Genomic DNA, 20747 nt, shown 5'->3' with positions numbered 1-20747 from the left:
TCAATGCAAATGTTGGCCCTCTGACTTATCAAGCACATTAATCTATAATTTATCCTATAGGTTGCACACAACCTTAATGTTATTTCCATGGCAGAGGAACGTTCAATCCATATTTGTGAACATGAGCTACTCTTTCTTAAAGCCGGAAACCAGAGAAGTAAGCCTCAAACTGTTGATGTCATCAAGTATAAAGTCTGGAGCTGCTCCGTGTCCTATTTAGACAATAAATAGGCACAACCATAGGCATAACATACATTTTGAAAATGGACGTATAGTTCCCCTTTTAGTAAGCCTTAGCCAAAGATTCCCACAGGCTCATTAAAATTCACTTAATCACTAAACTATTCAATTCTACTAAATTCATAAGCTACTTGAGTGTTTGATTGCATGAAAATGAATACAACTTAGAGAAAACAGAAGAATCTGAATAGCTCTTACACCACAGCAAAAGATGTTATCGGTTAGATCCCCAGGACTCAGCTAAAACCTGGTCATGTTACTACTGTACAATTGACCATGGTTTTTATGTCTTAACCCTGTGATCTGTTAAGGTGCATCGGCCAGACGTCCCGTCTCCCCATTCTGTTGGAAGGCTGCCCGCCACAGGTCACATGACCTGGAAGAAAAAACCTGGGAGACTTTTGGGATCCCTCTTCGGTCAGACACACACCACACACCACATTAATGTAATTGCTGGCACACACTATGAGCAACATGATTGATGGGTTGCTCTATTCTGATTGAAAGGCGGGGGTTGCAGAGTCTAGGTTTGCTTCGAAATGTATTGATCCTGACAAACACAGCCTTTACCAAGAAAAACAACCCATGTGTTGATAATGTACAGTATACTTCAATAGGGATTTCATCAATAGGATACTGCTTATCAATAGTCATCATTACTCTTACTGATAGTACTCTCTAGAATGTGAAAAGATTCAAGTTATTTTATTTTTTTCAGTAATAAGGTTAAATTGGTTCCAGAGTTTCCTGTAAATATAATTGCCACAAATGTCTGGTCTAACAACTGTAAGCAATACAAAATTAGTTTTATCTGGCCGTCAGAACAGCTCCCACTAAGTTCAGCTGAGCAGCTTATCACTAAAATGAGAATAGCTGATCCACCTTAAAGGTCAGCCCACTTTACATTAGTGAGCCTGGACCGCTTAAGCTTGTCGCTAACGTCGGGGCTAACCCCCTTCAATTTAATCAACAGATGGAACTTGGCTTGGGTCTTGAGGAGTTGTTGCATCTATTCAGAGGCAAATAGCCTAAACTGTACACACACTACACTGCTACGTTCACAGCTATACCCTTACTATATTCACCGCCACCTAACACACAATCTTAGTGCTGAATATTCACCTCCACCTAACACACACACACACACACACACAGCTATAACCTTACTGCTGAATATTCATCGCCACCTAACACACACACACACACACACAGCTATAACCTTACTGCTGAATACTTACTGCCAAAACGAACGAACACACACACAACCTTACAGCTGAATATTCACCGCCATCACACACGCACACTGCACTGCTATGTTCACAGCTATAACCTTACTGCTTAATATTTACCCCTGTCACACACACACACACAGCTATAACCTTACTGCTGAATATTCACCGTCAGAACACACGTTCACAGCTATAACCTTATTGCTGAATTTTTACCACTGTCACACACACGTAGGGTTGGGTTCCGAAACCCGGTTCCACTATGGAACTGGTTCCTATGCAAACGGTAGTATTCGGACCGGATTAGAACGTAAATTTCGGTTCCGACTGAAATATTTTCCCTCTGTCGCTCCAGACAGCGGCAGACTCTTTTTTCTTTCTCCCTTTTACGCTGAGTGGCGCACGTGCCCGCAGCGCGTGTCTGCGCTATTCCCCCAACGTGCACTCTACAATCACAGTTGATAGACGGCTTTTTGTACACCTCCAGCTCCAAAACGGACATAAAAATATCACACTTTCTCTGTAGTCTACCGTTAGCTAGCTATTGTAAGTGTAGGCTACTTTTTAAATGCCATATTTTCCCTCTGGGCTCACCAAAACGGACGTAAAGGCATATTAACCATTCACTGCACGTGATCGCTAGTAAACATATTACGCTCTGCTAGTCAATCGTTCAGGACAAGACCCTGTAGCCTGGTGGTGGGGGAGTCTGCCCTTTCAAACTCCTCCCTGCGTGTAACAGGCCTCTTGGACACCACCTGAGAGAGTTTTCTCCTGTGCAGGACATGCCATAAGTCAGGAGAGGTGTAGTATCTCACCAGAGAAGCAAATATGGTCATTTTTCTGCAAAAGAACTGCTAAAGTTTGAAGCTGGTTGGCATACCAACTCAACAACATTTATTTAGTTCTTACTTGTTAATAGTGTAACTGTTATTTGTTAAATTATTGTAGTTATGTGTTAGGTATTGTAATTTCCTCTTGCGGGATTAATAAAGTATACATTAGTATTATTATTATTATTATTATTATTATTATTATTATTATTATTATTATGTGACTTAGGTTTACTTATTATATATTTAAGTACTTTAAAACGTTCCCTACTTGTTCTGTAACACATTTTAGTTTACATTCCCAGATGCTTAAACATTGCGTTGCATAGCAGTATAGCTTTTCAAGGAGCTTATCAATAGCTCGTACCAAGTTAATAGCGGGTCGCAATACCCATCCCTATACTTCAATTCAGTTTAAAGTGATTGTGTAGTGCTACAACATTTTGAAAAATCAACATTTGAAGAAAATATGATTAAAAAGTTTCTGGGTGCACACAACCTGATAAAGACATTTCTTACCCTCTGTTGCAAAAAGAAAATACCTTTTCATGTCATATCTTTGGGCTTTAGCATGGGCTGGTTATCAACCTGAAGGGAAGTCCAAAGGCTGATGAACTGATCTGTGTGCAACCATATTGCTCTGGTGTCCTGTATGCCCTGGGAACACAACGGCCACTGCAAATCTGGTAAGTAACAACACTCACCTGATCTGTCAGTGGTGTTTTGGTATTCCATTGCAGAGAGGTTTAATAAAGCAGGTGTCCTTGCTTTAAAGTTTTAGACTGGATGATTGCTGATGGGGGCTGTGCCGCTAGCGCTGAAATGCGTCAGATGATTTTGAACGAGCCTTGCCTTCCAATCGTAGAATTTTGTTTGTTTGGTTGGAAGGCAAGGCTATAATACAATGTGGAAAATATGTGTAGTTGCCTATAAAACGACAAATGTTTAATGTTTATGAAAACAACGCATCAAATATTCATTTTTTCACCATTCTCCTTCCTCTTCTTTATCTTTCTCTTTTCTGCCCGTCTCAGTCAGCCTCAATACCTGTCTCAACGTTCTGTACTGTTAGATAAGTAGTAACGAGACATATAGTCCTCTGTCACTCAGAACATCATCCCTTTTCTGTTCCACTGTTCTCTGCAACACGGTGTCATTTTACACAAGGTTTACACTAGAGATGCACCGATTACAACTTTCTAGGCCGATTCCGATTTCATTTTTTCGAACCACTTTACAGCACACACAAATATTTATTTTCTATCTTTTTTTAATAGAAAATTTTACATTTTGCATAGAACATTTTTTGAATAGATAATCGATCACTATAAAATAGAACTATATAAATTACTCCTGGTGTGGGACATTCACACACATCTAAAGTGCAATGATATGGAAGAACCATTTCCTTCTTTTCACATCCGATATCCAACTAAACAAATGTGATATATTTAGCAAACTAAACTTCTGTATGTATGAAAACAGGTAATGGCAATAAAATAATATATAAATAACAAATAAAAATAAAATACATATAGCCTTGCAGTATAAAGATATTTCTCAAAAACACACACACAGGCCTGTTTGAACGTCAACAGTAACGTTATCTGAAAACAGCGTGTAGTTCCTTTTTAAGCACGTTTGCTTAATTTGTCATTGTGCATAAATGCTGTTGCTGTCAACGGGCCTATCTGCTAACATTAGCTAGTGGCGGTTACCTCGGAACAATCCAGCAAATAGACGGTACCCTAGAGTGCCGTTACCTGAAATAGATGATTTAACGTCACCGCTCATTTTACACACAGTTTAGCAACAAAACTAAACGCTGAGGGAAGTTTTTAATGTTGGTTTTGAGCGGTATGCACCCCCACTAAGCTGGAAAGCGTTTTAAACAGTAACGTTAATACAGTGTGTCGGAGGAATACAGCGTCTCTTTTTCATTTTATTTCTTTTATTTTTTTTAATACAGCGTCTCCTACAGCGGCCAGCGGGGCGTCAGAGGCAGAGGGACTGCAGCGTTCGCTAATGTTAGCTTCTTGTCTCATCTGGGGTCTGATAAACAGTAAATTCATCAAAGTCAGTGTGCCCAACGCTATTTTCCGATAAACTGTAGCTGTCATATTTCACGGGACCCGCGTGAGTGCGGTTTTCATATACCAGTTGTTCAGCCTCAGAGGGGAGAGAGAGCGGCCGACTCTTCGCCTGAGATCAGTAGAGCCAACGGCTCTGCAGAGCCGTGTATAATTACGACTTTGTGACATTTCATAAACAGCTGATTGAGCGGAAGTGCGCCGCTGCTACCTGCATATAGCGGAAACCCTGCATGTGCACGTGTGGTGCTGATGTTGCACGATGTAAATCATGCGGCGCCCGAGTGAATTTGACCGGCATAATATCGGCATATGTCAGACGATGACGTGACAATCGGCCAATTCCGGTCACCAGCCGGTCAATCGGTGCATCTCTAGTTTACACAAAATCTCCCATCATATTTGGGGTTTTAGGGACCTTTTATTTGTAAAAAGTCAAATATCTTTGACTGTATTATTGCATGTCTCATATAGTCTTCTCACTTACAGTTTGGTCGACAAAGCCCTAAAAAAAGTCCGTAGCCATTAAACAAAATACTTTTTTTTTTTTTTTTTTTTTTTTTTTTTTAAAACGCCGGAAAAGGAGCCAAAAAAACTTCTGCAAAAGTGACAAAAACTTCAGAAAAAGCGACAACACGTTTAAAAAGCGACAAAAACTAGGTGGGCCAAACACATTTGTGAACCTAAATGAATACGCGGGCCGGATCAAAATCTACCAGGGGACAGATTTGGCGGGCTGGCACTTGTGGTCTAAACATTTGGTAACGTTTTTCTCAAACTTGGGTGCAACAGACAAAAAACAAAACCCAACCAATCTGACACAGTTGACTGTTGTGTAAGATGGTTTGTGAGTTATGATTCATTGTTTGTGTAGCAGTTAGCTCTGTAGCTTATTAGCTGTAGCTAAAGGTTAGCCTGTAGAGATTTTGACTACTAGTAGGCATTGTGATACACATGCCTGCCAAAAGTTTCACGCTCCTCCACTGATTGGTGGCAAGTAAAGCTGCAGTTGGTAACTTTCATATGTTTTGGTCATATTTGCTGAAACTGTCCCTATCCTGACAGTAGAACATGAGACAGATAATCTGTAAAAAGAAGAAGAAAAAATCATGTTCCTCTGCCTCCCCCTAGTGCTCCTTATGGCAGTTGCAAGACTTCGAGGAGTCTTTAACACAATGTCAATGACTGCTCGTGAACTCCAATCAAACTTTTAAACTAGGCAGCGTTGATCAAATATGAATATAGATTATGTTACTGCATTGCCTATTTCGCGCCTCAAATGTTTTCATAAACATATTTTAGTGTACTGATTAGCTGAAAAATGAGAACGTTTGTTTCAGCCGGTGGGCGGTGCTTGGATTTGGCTCGACTGTCCGACGGGTCGATGAATGCCAGTGGTGCCATCAGTCACATGCACAGATTACATGCGTGGACCTTCAGATTCATTCCTTAAAATCCTTTTAGGACATGTCATTGTGACGTCTTGGGCTGCTCCTTTTGTTGAGTAAAAGTCCACTTTACCACTTGAAACTGTGGCGTGTGGGGAAGAATTCCTTAAGGCAGACATTACCCTTTGTCAATGTAACAGCTGTCAATGTAACAGCTTTGGTGATCTGACCAGGGGTCAGCACCACTGTCAGGTTTGAAAATAGCGCATCAACATCAAGTCCTTATAATACACACAGAGCCGTCAAGTAAAACAAAAAGAAAGACAAGTTCTTAGAGAAACACATTGGAACACCTATTCTGTACAATTGATAAAGGAATACTTCCTCAAAATGATGATTTGTATATCAACTACTCACCAAGTGATGCCTTAAATTCTTGACGAAACCTCTGTTTATTTTGCATGCCTCCACGGTGAATATAGAATTTAAAAACGGAGTCTTGATACATTGTAGTAATAGTCTCTTTTGTTGGAGAAATAATTTTGTTTACCAAACTGAATGAATCCACCTTTGTAATGCTATTAAAAAAAAGGCACAAACGCAGATTAGTGGCGGCTCAACCGTCACCTCCTCTCTAAATGAGGCGGTCTGGCCTCGCAGAGCCTACCAAAAAACTCAAAGCGCATTTGTGCTGTCCTTGCCAACTCGTGTTTACCATCCATTTTACTGCCAGTACTTTCACTCCCAACAAAATATCAAAACCCAGGGTTCAGTGCTAACTTAGTGGGCAGTATGAATTGTGATGTTTCACACATGATGGACAAATAGTGTACCAATGGTAATGTGAAATAAATAGCAGCATTTATGTCCACAGTACTTAACCCTGTTAGTGGCTTAATCATTGTTCCAGTTCATGTCATGTATTCACCAGTGACTGAGGACAAAGACCTGGTTGATATGACAGGTTCACATCATATTGCCCGAAATTTCTTTCCAAAGTTAATAAGAAAGCCTGAATGCACCACTTAACAAACAGCCAGGTATACTATGAGCTGTCAAGGACACACCATCTTATCTTTGCAAAAGCAGGCAGTACGGAGCCATTGGGAGAGCACGGCCTTCTCGGCCGTAATGACGTATTCAGCCTTGATGTGTAGCCTTTCAAAGAGGCGGCAACTGAACTGAAACAAAGTTTGTTTTGTGTTTATGTCTCTGAGGGACTTATCCATATGATTCAAATCTATTGAATCTCTAGGAATCAACAACAACAGAGACCTGCTCAGTTACTGTACAGCTGTACAGTAACTGAATTCTTATTATCCAACAGCGCTTTACTGCACTTCCTGCATCTGACCCATATTTCATAGTATTTCCAAATTTTCACCTGTAAACTATACTGTTGCGTTTGAAGGAAATTATTCATTCCAGATGACATACTACACATAAAGCATTTCTTACACCTTTCTAACATTGATCAAATACGAAAGGTTAAGGAGAAACTAGTTGGAATTGTGCCTGCAAGGGAATGAAGGTCTATAAGCAAGATTTTCAGTACAAATACCCCTACAGAACAGTTGCCCACTGCAACCAGTTAGGTTGGTCACTGAGTATTACTGTTATTATTATTACCTCCGCCAAGGAGGTTATATTTTCTATTTGGTTTGTTTGTCTGTTTATCAGCAGGGTTACGGAAAAACTACTGGCCTGATTTCCATGAAATTGTGTGGAAGGGTGTAGCATGGGCCAGGGACGAACCCAGTACATTTTGGAGCAGATCCAAATCATGGGGCGGATACACTAAATTATCTTTGACTTTTGTTAACATTGCAAGACAGCGCATTGCCTTGGCAGAGGTCTGCACTCTCTGTGTGCCCTTCTAGTTGCACATTGCAATGCTCCCCATTATTTCCCACATCACAGTGGAGCCCATTTGTACAGCTGTGACACATATTGCCCAGCTTCAACTCTGTCTTTTGAAAGTTCACGTAAGCTCCCTGTCCATCATCACTGCTTCATGTGAGAGCAAAAACATCAAGACAGTGAGGGGGGAGTTTCCTTTAAAGTTATTCTGCTTGGATATGTTGGTCTGTCGGTGTGTATTCAAACCCTTTGAGCATGCGTGGACGTGCCTGTGCATACACATACTGTATGTGTGTTGTGACTTTTAAAGACTTGCAGCAAAGCACTGCTTTGGACTGATATAGGAACTAAGTCAGCAGATACTGGCTTCCTTTTATAACCCTATAGGGGAAGAACACTGTGCCTCTGTGGCCTCTGGCCATACTATGGTAGTATACACCATACAGAAAGATTAACACAAACACATTGCACATACGGTTCAGACAACTTTCCTTTGAAAACCTCCAGCGTGTAAACTCAAGTTTGAATGCCCAAATAAAACTAGACACAGTATTCATTAGGTTGAATTACTATGTTAATCAACTTTAAAATACATCACATAATCTGGTGTGAGTAGGTTCATAAGTAAGTTTACCTCAAATCCCATGCAGTACTTTACATTTTGATTGCTTTGATTAAAAAGAAGTTATTTTGCAGATTCAACTAGGGGTGGAACGGTTCATGTATTCGTACTGAACAGAAACGGTACGGGCGTCACGGTTCGGTTCATGAATTTACACGGAGAATACACGGTATAAAAATAAATAAAACTCACGTGCAAATTAATTAATGTAATGCGGAACTAATGTAATGCGGAACTACGGTTAGATACGCGGGTTCTTTAGGGACACCTAATCTGTAGCCCCACCTTAGCTCTGAAGCTGTTTGGCGCGCTGCCTATGTAGCCGATCTCTGCCTATGTATGCAGTTTTAGTGAGTCAGAGATAGCAGCACTAAGGACGAGTATGGCGAGTGGTGGCGACCCACAAGAGTTAGAGCAGTGTTTCTCAAATGGGGGTACGTGTACCCCTAGGGGTACTTTGGGGGACTGCAGGGGGTACGTGACATTTTTTGCAAAGTGTTTTTCAGTTACAAGGCTGTAGTTACTTCTGTCATTTTTTTTCTTCAAGTTTGTCGATTTTTTTTTGTTGATTTTTTGTCATTTTTGTCTCCGTTTTTGAAGTTTGTCACCTTTTTTTTTGAAGGTTTTGTCCCTTGTTTTGACCTATTCTTGCCTTTTTTCCTTACTTTTGTCTACTGTCTTTTTTATCTTTGAAGTTTTTGTTGCCTTTTCTCATCATCATTTAAATGTTTCCCAGGTACAAGGCTGTTGTTTAGTAAATCTATTGCTGACATTGCTGTATTGTTCCTCTTTATATAGACTTTTTTTTTTCCTACCACAAATTATTCGCACTGGTTGGGGGGTACGTGGCTTAAAAAAACTGTTCAAAGGGGGTGGGTCAAAGACGTGGCATGTCAATTATGGTGTCCAAAGCATATTCATAATGCAAAAGATAAATATAAATTTTAAAAAACTACATTATATTACTCAACTCTCCCCTCTTTACTCACTTTAATAGGTATTTATTGCAAAAAAATTTAATTCAAAGAGCTATTGAGCTCAGAAGTACCAAACTGTCCCTCCTGGGTAACGTCCGGGCTTAAAATCTAAGTATAAAAATGTGACAAAAATGTCAAAAATAATAATAAGAGCATTAATTATCTACTTTGGCATAATTGTGTCGATGTTTGCAGTGATACCTACAAATATAGTAACAATCCTACCCTTATCTAAAATGTTACTCAAGAAATACTTTTGTCCTTACTTTTGGATTTCCCTAATGTCCTTCCTGGGTAACAGACCTTAACATCCATAAATTACCCATAATGCAATTGCATAGTCATGAAATATGATATTACATCATAAAGAAGATTTTGGAGGACCCCAAAACATCTGGAGAGTTTAGTAATTCTCTCTTAAAAAAGTTTTTATTTTGCTTTTTGGGTCACTGGTGAACTATGTCCAAAAATCATGTGTCTTTCTGGATAACGCTAATAAAACATATTTGATGTTTTGATATTTAAAAAAAAATGCCTATTTCATGTGAAATATGGCATTAATGTTTTAAAGGCTAAGATATATTTTAGCTGAGTATGCCATGTTTGACAGAGTTTTGGTGGGAAAATCATGTTTTTGTCCTTCCTGGATAACAATTTGTCCTTCCTGGATAACGAAGATCTTCTGTTACCCAGGACATGTCCTCTGTTATCCAGATTGGACACGTTAATGAAAATAGTTTTTTTATTAGTATTTATCACGTTTCAAGCATTGTGTTGATAATGTTAGATTATATAATAAAATAATATGTATTTCTTTAATCTTTTATGGCATTTTTGCATTATGTCATTCCTGGCTAACAGGATGTCATCCCGAGTAACAATGACACAGTCAATTGTTTAAACTCAGATTTTCATGGTATATTACACAATCATGTTTTCCTCAGTTGAGTATACAATAATAACCTGATAACCTTTACTGTAAAGCATTTTAAGACTTCTTTCATCATTTTTCTGTTTTTGGCATGGAATATTGTGTGACCAAAATCAAACGATGGGCCCATTTAATTATAAATACCCAAATATATCATATTGTGTTAAAAACTTAGTTTTTTTTAACAGTGTGCGTTTGACTAGCTGTAATTATGGATATGCCTAAACATTTATATGCTAAAAAGGTAGACATTTAAATATTTTTTAAATCCATTCCCGTTACCCAGGAAGGACATTTTTCATGGAATAAATCACATGAATCATCAAAAAAAAAAAAATTGCATTTCTAAATTAAATTCCTGTTGTTGAGATGTATATAGAACACTCTAATGAAAATAGAAATTGCTTGAGTTGGCATTTTTTGACACTTTCATTTATTTTCAAATTTTAAATCCTTATTCGTCTTTGACCCGGGTACATTATTGAAAAAAGCTTGAGAACCACTGAGTTAGAGGACCAGTCAGTTCCAGTAGTACAGGCGAGAGAGTGGTGGATAAGACTGCTGTTGTAGATTAGTGGTACTTTTCCAGCGTCGCGGCTCCGAACCGTAACGTTAGTTGGGACAGACACCTTGTTTCTTTAGGCTAATTATATTAGCTTTAGCCAGGCAGGGAGCAGCTTTCTGCGGTGAAAAATGGCCGGGAGACGTCGTGAGAAAGTTACATTAATCAGGTCATTTAGTTCGTCTTTGCAGAGAACAGAGATGCTGTATTTTCTGTTTTATAGATGATTGTCTTATTTTGTTTACAAGTTACAGATGGAGTCTGGAGAACATTTGGGGTGCTTATTGTTTACATCTTACTTTACACACTTCAGGCTGTTGCAGCTAGCTCAGGGGAGAGACTGTATGACACTAGGTGGTACAGCCTGAGACTTCAGTGTTTCCCACACATAGACTAATGTGTCGCGGTGCGCCTCACTATCAACACCGGCCGCCGCACATTGCGTTTCGTTATAATTTTTTTTTTTTTTTTAAACGCTATTTAAAACACGTCCTTCTGCATTTCCTTTCCCTGCTATCCTCCGTCTCTCTGTCACTTGTGTCTCGCTCACATACACAACTCCTCCCATCGTGCGGTGTTTGGTGTTTTTAGCCCCTAATGTCGCCTTCCAGTGGTTATGTCAAAGAAGTTATGTTAGTGTTAAGGTGAGGGTTAGCTGCCAGTAAGGCGACATTGGAGGCTTAAAACACCATTGAGCCCACCGTGCACACAGCGTCTGTCTCCATAAAGGAGAGAAGACGGCTGGCGAAATTCACAAGTTCACTAAAGGTTGGTATCTATCTCGTGAACAGCTTTACACAATCACACATTCACAATCACCGACCTGACTCTTAGCAAACAAGCGATTGCGCAGAAAGATTGATTTAGAAAGTTACCTAGTCGCAAGTTTGCGGTAAAATGCAGTTGGGTTGTCAAGGTCAAAACACTATATAGCAGCTGTGAATCAAATAAACGTATAATAAATAATGTTATGTCATTTTTTACTCTGACACCCCCCCGCCACAAATTGCTTTCGAATCTGTTGGAAACACTGGACATGCACAAAAACAGCATTTTTGTTTTGCTTTTCTCTCCATTGTACCGAACTGCGATGTCTGAACCGAGGTATGAACCGAACCGTGACTTCTGTGTACCGTTCCACCCCTAGATTCAACCAGGTCAGCTTACAGGCTACAGAAAGCAGTTTGGTTATAGGGTTTCTAAGTAAGATATTGTTTTACACTAAATGCTCAAGCACAACCAATGATAGTAATCCCCAGTGGCGTCATAAACATGTTGCTTTTTTTGTTATTTCAATATTCAAACAAAAGAAAGAGGCATATCTCAGAAAAACGTCACTATACCAAGCACAGTGGGATCTCCGTCAGGGCTGACGGCTTGTTGACTTGATTCTGAACAAGATTAAATATCATTAATAATAGGATTAGTATGAACCAATGCCACTAAGTGCAGTACATCAAACTAAAACATGGAGGCATGTGCTGAGTTGTACATAAAAACGACAGCACTCAGCCACATTCACTCTAAAATGCTTCACTGGGCATATTCTCAGCATTTCCATGCTTCACTTTGATACAGTTGCTCACATGGTAACCTTAACTGCCCAGTACATCTGCTGTGGTCAGTGGATAGTTGTACTCCACCCACTGGGGAATAAATGGCACTGACAAGGGCACAGAGAAGGTTTTTGTGGGATTTGTTGATGGAGGGGAGGTTATGCATTCACTGCCTTTCCCCAAACGTCTCCTAACTTACATAAGATTATAAAAATGCATTAATTATGAATCAGGTATCCACAGTGTATATAAGAAGGATGTACAATTATATAACCAATGGGACCTATTACAAAGTGTGTAACACACACACACACCTTACAGAGACATGATTAATCTACACAACACAGTAGCTGTTACAGTTCTTAAAACAACTTTTCATGCACTTAAAATATACTGCAGCTTTACCCTCATTATTTAGCTATAAGTAGGCCCTCTCCAGCACTATCCCTAAACTGGCCGAGGTGGAGCACTAAAGCAATGAAGTCAAATATTAATGAGCTGGCTGAAATTTGCTTCCAGGACATGATCCCAGAGACTCACTGTTTAACTCTCAAATGTCGCAGGGGGTTTCCCCAAGTACCAAATGCCAGCTAACCAGCCGCCTCCTCCCCTCTGTCTTACTGGCTACTTCTTTACAGTAACTGTAAAGAATTTGGCTTCTCATTAAGTAGCGTACTGTTGCTGTTAGATCATCGGTCCATGCACCATGAGGTAGTTTATGTTCTAAATAGGGCTGGGTACCGAACTTCGATACTTTTAGGCACCGACCAAATTGCCTCCATTATTTAGAGAGGCGAAGTCCCTCCCCTTCCGGTGGACCGCCATGGGACATTAACTCAGAAAAAATATGGACTGTAGTGAATGGGGAAAGACAAATCATTTTTTGATCCCATACACATATGATGCTCATCAGTTTAATAGATAATTTCACAAGTCAAGAAAGTCTCAGTTTGTTGTTAAACTGTTGAAGTATAAGACATGAAAAGTACGTAAGTACAGTGAAAATACGTAATTAGAAAGACTCCACACTTCAAAGTCGCATGGATGACGTCTTACTCTAATGAGCAGAGGATTTTGCCTGTTCTTTTGCTTATCTGCTGAAAACACTTCACTTGGAGAAAACACATCAGGTGTTGTGGAACAGAGCTAAGCTAGCTAGCTAGCGAGCAAGTTGAGCATCAAGCTAGGTGACGTAAATTGTGTGAGACGAGAGATGTAGTTCTGGCCGACTATCTTACCGGGTCTATAGTCGCATCTCAGCTGGATAACCGTTTATTAAGTAATTTAACTGTACACAATCGCGTGGGTACAAACTTGAATAGTGGGATTGACTTAAGAGTATTTTGTCCTGACAAATTATATTTTTAGTCTTCAGCAAAATAGGACAGTTGTCAATTTGAGCAGAATAAACTTTCTTCATTTGTAAACAGGCTGTTTTTTTGTTTTTTTTATTATCGCCACATGCTGCTTTTTTCTTTTTGGGCTGTCCTAAACTGTGACTGTCAGAGCTCAGCTGTCAGACAGAGCAACACAATGACAGGATGTGTTGGTCCACATCATGTATGTAACTGGACATGACGGACTAAGAGACTGACCACAGTCTGGACTGCTGCTGACAGGTTGGTGTCAGTCAGATAAAACAGCCGTACACTCTACAGCAGTGGTTCTCAAGCTTTTTTCAATAATGTACCCCCTTTGAACAGTTTTTTTAAGCCACGTACCCCCCAACCAGTGTGAATACTTTTTAGTAGAAAAAAAAAGTCTATATAAAGAGGAACAATACAGCGATGTCAGCAATAGATTTATTAAACAACAGCCTTGTACCTGGAAAACATTTAAATGATGATGAGAAAAGGTGACAAAAACTGACAAAACCTTGGAAAAACACAGTAGAAAGAAGGAAGGCAACAATAGGGCGACAAAAGTGACAAGAAATTCAAATAAGCAAGACACTTCTTTGAAAAAAGAGACAAAAACTTCAAAGATAAAAAAAGACAGTAGAAAAAAGTAAGGAAGAAAGGCAAGAATAGGTCAAAACAAGCGCCAAAACCTTAAAAAAAAAAAGGTGACAAACTTCAAAAACCGAGACAAAAATGTCAAAAAATAGACAAAAAAAAAAAAATATCAACAAACTTGAAGAAAAAAAAGACAGAAGTAACTACAGCCTTGTAACTGAAAAACATTTAGCAAAAAATGTCACGTACCCCCTGCAGTCCCCCAAAGTACCCCTAGGGGTACACGTACCCTCATTTGAGAAACACTGCTCTACAGCATGGCCTGCTTTCATTTAACAAAATAATATCCCGATAATATCATCAGTTACCCGGAAATACTGTATCCAGAGAAACCTACACTTATTTGATCCTTCCTTCCTTCCTTTAGTCTCCTCAGTCTTTGGACTGGCAAACATCATGTGACGTGATTCTGGATTTTGAAGTTAAAAAGTCTCAAACGTGTACATCCTGCTGCCATTTGGAGCCGCTATCAGGGCTTTAAAACAGATATTGAAAAGGGCAGAGGCTGTCACTGGGAGCTTTCTATCGCCAAAAGCAGCATTTCTTTTTAATGAATCATTAGAAAGAAAGAAAAATGAGAGCAGCATTTACGCAGCAACCAAATACATATTTCTGGTAATGTCGGTCTGCATATTCACTATTGTTAGGGCACATTTAAGAATAATAATCTAATAACCTTAGCAATATGCAATATGTAAAGCTGAAGAATGAGATGTTATAATTCAGAATGCCCTTTTTGTCTACAATTAGAGATAATGATGATGGTGCTGTGTATACTGTGTTTGTGTGTGAGGATGGGGACAGGTGTGTAAAGAGTGTACTAAAATATTTCTAAATAATTATGATAATGATAAATCTGGTCGCAGGTCAGATGGAATATAAATGTTTCAGAGAGATTTAATATCCCAGTCTGTCAGTGCTTTTGGCTTTTCCAAAACGCACACTTTGTTTTAGCAATGAGGCTCATTTGCATAAAAAGGGTTACATTTTGCACCAAATCTATGCCTATTACCTCATTTAATTACATAATTGCAAACATCACAGGAACACCGAGACACAATTTGCTTGGCAGCGCAGTTAGGGGTGCACTTCAACCTTTGGTTGGTGCTTTGGCAATTAGTTCCTAGTTGTATTCTTTGTGCAGGTTTAGCGCCCACTAAAGCTGCACAATCCTATTGTGAAGTAACCTATGAGTGTTTTGAAGATTGTGATGTTTATTGCAACACACACAGCTGTGCTCTCTCAGCGTCAGAGGCACAGCTGACCAGTGGTGCTGATGCTCGTGAGGTTTAACCAATCAGATCAGCTATGGGCGGGACATTAAATGAGTGGTGACTATAGACAGAGAGGCTGCATACACATATTTTCACCAGACACCAGGGCCCTGTAACTGAAGCAGCTAAATACAATTCAGCCATCATTCATTTTATTATTTACACCTGTACTTTTCATACTAAGACAAGTCAGAAAGTCTTCTGCAAGATGTGACCTACTTGTATTTTGGTTCATATTCAACACCTCAGCAGAGGTTGTGAGGTTAAAAACAGTCAAACAACAATGTTTAAGCAAAATATAACAAGGAACAGTTTTCTACCAATTGGGGCCGGTAATTTTCACTAACACTAGCCTAGAAATCTAGACGCACCGTAGCGGCAGCCAGGGGGTTCTAGTAGGGCTGAACGATTTTTGAAAATAATCTAATTGCGATTTTTTTCCCAAATATTGCGATTGCGATTCGATTATTTTTTTAAGCTTTGTCTTCTGTATTATTCAACAAAGACAAACAATAAATCATTTTATAGTATGAACACACAATTACACACTAGACAGTTAAAAAAGTAAAAATATAGTATACACACACACACACAACAGTGTATTTTTTTTTTTTTACAGTGCACAGAGAGGCGCTGCCTCCAGCCCCTCCCCCTCGTGAAGTTGCGGGCTGCCGTGTGCACTTGTTCAGGGAGGCTATCGTTACGTTAGCTAGTTGCTGGTGTTCTTGCCGTGGGATTAACTGTACTAATAAAACTGTTGAAACACCGCGGCCACGCTGCTGTGAAAGCTCCCTGAACGTCATTTATCAGTCTGATTGTTACCCCTCTCAGTGGCAGCTCCTCCACTCCATATCTTTATAACGGAGCTAACCGCTAACCGGAGCTAACCGGAGCTAACCGCTAATCAGAGCTAGCTAATAGTTGCCAACCGAGCCTTCAGTTCTGCGTGTCTGTATCCATTAACTGCACGTATGGACTCGAACCAGAATAAAACCCTTCATTTTATTAAAATGGCTGTAAAAGTTTTAAACTACAACTCAGAGTTGTTTGAATGACAGAAATCAGCTCAAGGTACGGCGTAGCGTTAGCGTGCTAAGTTGATGCTTTCTCTGCGGAGTGCAGACTGATTTGCTCTCGCGAGTCATGTGACCAAATCGCAGCCTTTGCGATTAGGAAATCGCAGCCTTTGCGATTATCGCAAATCGCATTTAATCGTTCAGCCCTAGGGTCTAGGCACTCTCCGTTGACTTGCGAGCCAGAAAAACCAAACTCTGGTCAGGCCAATCACATCGTGTATAGAGTCGGTGGGCGGGCTTATGGCTGCTGCTGCTGGGAACAGCAGTCTTCTGGAAGACTTGGAGTTAAGCTTTTCTTTGAGAAAAGAACAAAGAACGCCACTGAAGTCAGTCTTAAAAAAGGAAGATGTGTTCTGAGTTTTGCCGACCGGATACGGCAAAAGTTTAATCTATCAACTAGCTTCGCTACCTTCTTCGTTGCTCTGGTTGGTTGTAGCGCTATCCTATTGCGTGCAGAGGGAATTTGAAAGACAACCATTTATCCCGCCCCTCGGATTGAGCCCTGCCAATGGTGAGTTCCCAGACCCAACATCTGGATGTGGGTCTGGCTTGTCAGGCGACACTAACAGTGCTGTCAGATGTAAACAGGCGGACAGTCTTCAAAGTAGGGCTGCACAATATTGGAGAAAAAAAATGACATTGCAATACTTTATTTTCTGCTATATATATAAAGTACCAGTCAAAGGTCTGGACACACCTTCTGATTCAGTGGGGTTTTTTTTAATTTTTTGTTATTATTTCCTACATTGTGGATTAATACTTAATACATCATACTATGAAAAAACACCCAGATCTGATTATTTCAAATCAGATTTAGACCAGTTCCATATGTGGTCCTGAATCAGACCCAGGTCTGATTTTGTTCAATGCGGCCGCAGTGTGAACAGCCGAGGCGGATTTGATGCGATTTTTACATCAATCTACATCCACATTTGTCACAATTATGCGCCGGCGGGAGTTAGCCCTAGACAGACAGTAAAATTAAAAACTTGACTAGGCCTACAAAATGGAGAACAGTGATGGAGCAAGTCAATGGAGGGAGAGTGAGGTGTTAGACCTAATTAGTGTATGCTCATTAATGTTACAGCAGCCATTACACAAACATTTTGAAATAAAAGTGAAAATGCTTACTTCCTCCATAAGCTCCCTAAACTTTAGGTCAACAGCGTGCTGCGTCTGCCTCTGATGTCATTGTTCTTTTGCGCATGCGGGTCAGTTCGAAACCGCATACAGTTCACACTGGAATCTGATATAGGCCACATTTTAAAAGGTCATGTGAACAGCCAAACAAAAAATCGGACCTGAACAAAAAATCTGAATTAAGCATTAAGACTTGCGGTGTGAACGTAGCCTAGGTGACTGTGTCCTGCAACGACCAAGCAAAGTCGCTTCAACTCTTTTATGTTTCTCCAGTGCCTTCACGTGCTGCCTTCAGGTGCAGTTGGAAATTTTGACAGATTACCATGTACGTAAATTCAACCACTGGCAATATGTTTTGATACAGGATTTATTAGGTAAATGGCTTGTGGAGGTGGCATGTGCTTAATGAGTTCACACAGTGTTGTGGGCACTTGAGCTAAGAAGGATGGTTCCTTTGGGGGAACCCATTTCATTTTGACCTCAACACTTGCAATGGGTTTGTCTCTGTTCTTCCTGCTGATATTATCTATTCTTTGTAAACTCACCATTTGATTCCTGCAATTAATCTTTGAAAATGCAGTCATGAAAAATGTTTCATTGGAAATCAAATTAGATTCAGTGCCTGAAGATCATTTGTTATCCGACAACAATACCTTGCCTGTTGGGTGAATTGTCCCACTTAATGGTGAAGCTATATCACATCTGATAAAGAAAACCCTCCTGTTCAGTTTGTAATAGACTTTAATGCTTCTTCTTTATACAGATATGGACGTGGATCCATGTCTGGACTAATTACGTTTTTTGGTTTGTGATTAAGCGATGCCTTCTCAGCCTCACTTAAGAAACCTGAAATCCAACAAGAATAGCCCTATGTACTGTACAGAAGAAAGATTACAGTGACCCTTCCTTTGTTTTTGTTTTTTTCACCCAACCCTTCACACTGGCTTTCAGAAGAATACCTTGTTAAGATGGACTTTGTTTTTGTGGGGAAAAAAATGCCTGGACATATCTCACGGTGATTATTACTGCACTTGATCTTTCATCCTCGTTGAAAAAGTCAAAGTTCCGGCAGATACTGTATTAACCCTACATGGAAAGATAAAAGCTTTAACCTGAGAGGCCATTGGAGTGGGGAACGTGTAACATTACATTACATTAAGAACTACGTATAGGAACATGAAGCAGACACATATAGAGGTTGTGTCTTTAGGTTACTGTGAGATTATTTGAGCCTGTTTTTCATTGCATATATGTGACAAAATGATGTATTGTCATTGACACCAAAACCAAGAGACATCAGACAGTGCTAGCTAGGGCTGAACAGTTAGACTAATCAAAATATTTTCAAAAAAAAAATATATATATATCACAAAATGGCTTACTGCAATTTTCTAAATCGCAGGAGGCGCAATATTTGTTGAATGCAAAATGTGTGTGACAATACCATTTTGAATGAAATGTTGTCGTGCTGCAGAGATGTCCTGGCCTACACAACGTAGTGTACCGACGTAAGAAAACACCTCTGTTTGGTACAGATTACATCATAATTATTTTTTGTTTTTCAATGAAAATAAGAATGATGTAAAATGACTATTCCCTCTAATATCGCAATTCATATCCCAATTGCAATATTGGTCAAACTCTTCGCAATTAAGATATTTTGTCTAAATTGTTTGGCCCTAGTGATGGCAGTCATAAGGGCCATAGTCAAAGTCACAGCAGCACTGTAACTGTGCTTTACAGCATACACAAGCAGCATCTTAAATCAGTGTGTCGTGATTCAGTGTCAGTAAGATGTTTCCTTGATGAAAAGAAGTTGTGATATGGCTACTGATATGGTTGTTTCTTTAGTAAAACAACATTTTATATATCTCACACTACTCTATATACTGGGAGATTGCCAAGGGGGTATTATTTAACCTGGTGTTAACAGTGCCACACGTTGCTAAACAGCCCATGAGCAAGGGCATAAAGGTGTCTGTGTCTACATGTTCATTTATTACACAACTGCAGCAAGAAAATTGGATAATTAATCATGCAAAGAAAACCTGATGACGGATTTTGTCAGATCCTTTTACATTTAAAAAGGAGTACAGTTCCACATGTGGGATTAGGCCCACATTTGTTGTTTTTTTTTGGTGGCATGCCAGCTGTACAAGGTTTCAGGGAACACCTAAAACAAAGTGACCTCCTTATCTTTGACAGATCACTTCAGCCCAAAGCATTACAATTTCATTTTTTCCAACTTGTGACCCTCATGCCACATTGCTTTGGGATCTTATTATTTACTTAATATTCTCAAACCCTAAAAACTAATGCACTGATGTTGAAATAGATAAAGTATATTGGTAATTCTTTCGTATACTGATCTACAGCATTCTTTATTGTGTTTCTAGGATATGTTAGGTTTCATCATCTTTAGACCCATTTGTTTCGGGCTTAGTTTTGTTCCCCTTGCACTTTATGTGTTTATTTATGTATTGGTCTCCCTATTGTATATTGTTCTTCTCACCAGCATTGCATTAAATACACTACATTTAATATAACCATATATTCACTTACTCTTATATAACACTTTCACAACTAGTATTTGGAGCAGCCCTGGGCTAAACAGATTTTATAATCTAGTTTTACATGTCTATCATAACTGGATGCAATGTCCAAAAGCCTTAATTATCTCTTGGATGAAAACTGTGAGTTACAACATCTCTTTTTTTTTTTTTTTTCTTTGTTACCTAAACTGTAGAAGCTTTCAGTATTGAGGTCATGGATTAGATTTTGGTCAAATTGAAAAAAAAACTAATTACATGTTCCTACCTTGGAGATACCTGGTTGAATTGACTGATAAAACACACACAGACACACAGACACACACACACACACACACACACACACACACACACACACACGACAGCGAGTGTTATCAGAATGGTGGGAAATTAATAAAACAAACA

The 20747-nt window shown here is 39.4% G+C and overlaps 1 protein-coding gene across 6 annotated transcripts in view; it reads left to right on the top strand.

The window, feature by feature from the left end:
* Positions 1 to 20747, top strand: part of pcbp3 (poly(rC) binding protein 3) — a 99824-nt gene that overhangs the window by 46270 nt on the left and 32807 nt on the right. For all 6 annotated transcript variants that reach the window (XM_031296513.2, XM_031296512.2, XM_031296508.2 and 3 more), the window contains 2 exons: positions 552 to 657; positions 2873 to 2988. The gene's annotated coding sequence lies outside the window, so the exon portion shown is untranslated. The remainder of the gene's footprint in view (positions 1 to 551; positions 658 to 2872; positions 2989 to 20747) is intronic.

The sequence above is a fragment of the Sander lucioperca genome, chromosome 8 (genome assembly GCF_008315115.2).
Source record: "Sander lucioperca isolate FBNREF2018 chromosome 8, SLUC_FBN_1.2, whole genome shotgun sequence".
Classification (NCBI taxonomy): Eukaryota; Metazoa; Chordata; class Actinopteri; order Perciformes; family Percidae; genus Sander; species Sander lucioperca.
Note: the sequence above shows the minus strand (reverse complement) of the source record. Positions and strands in the feature narration are given on the sequence as shown.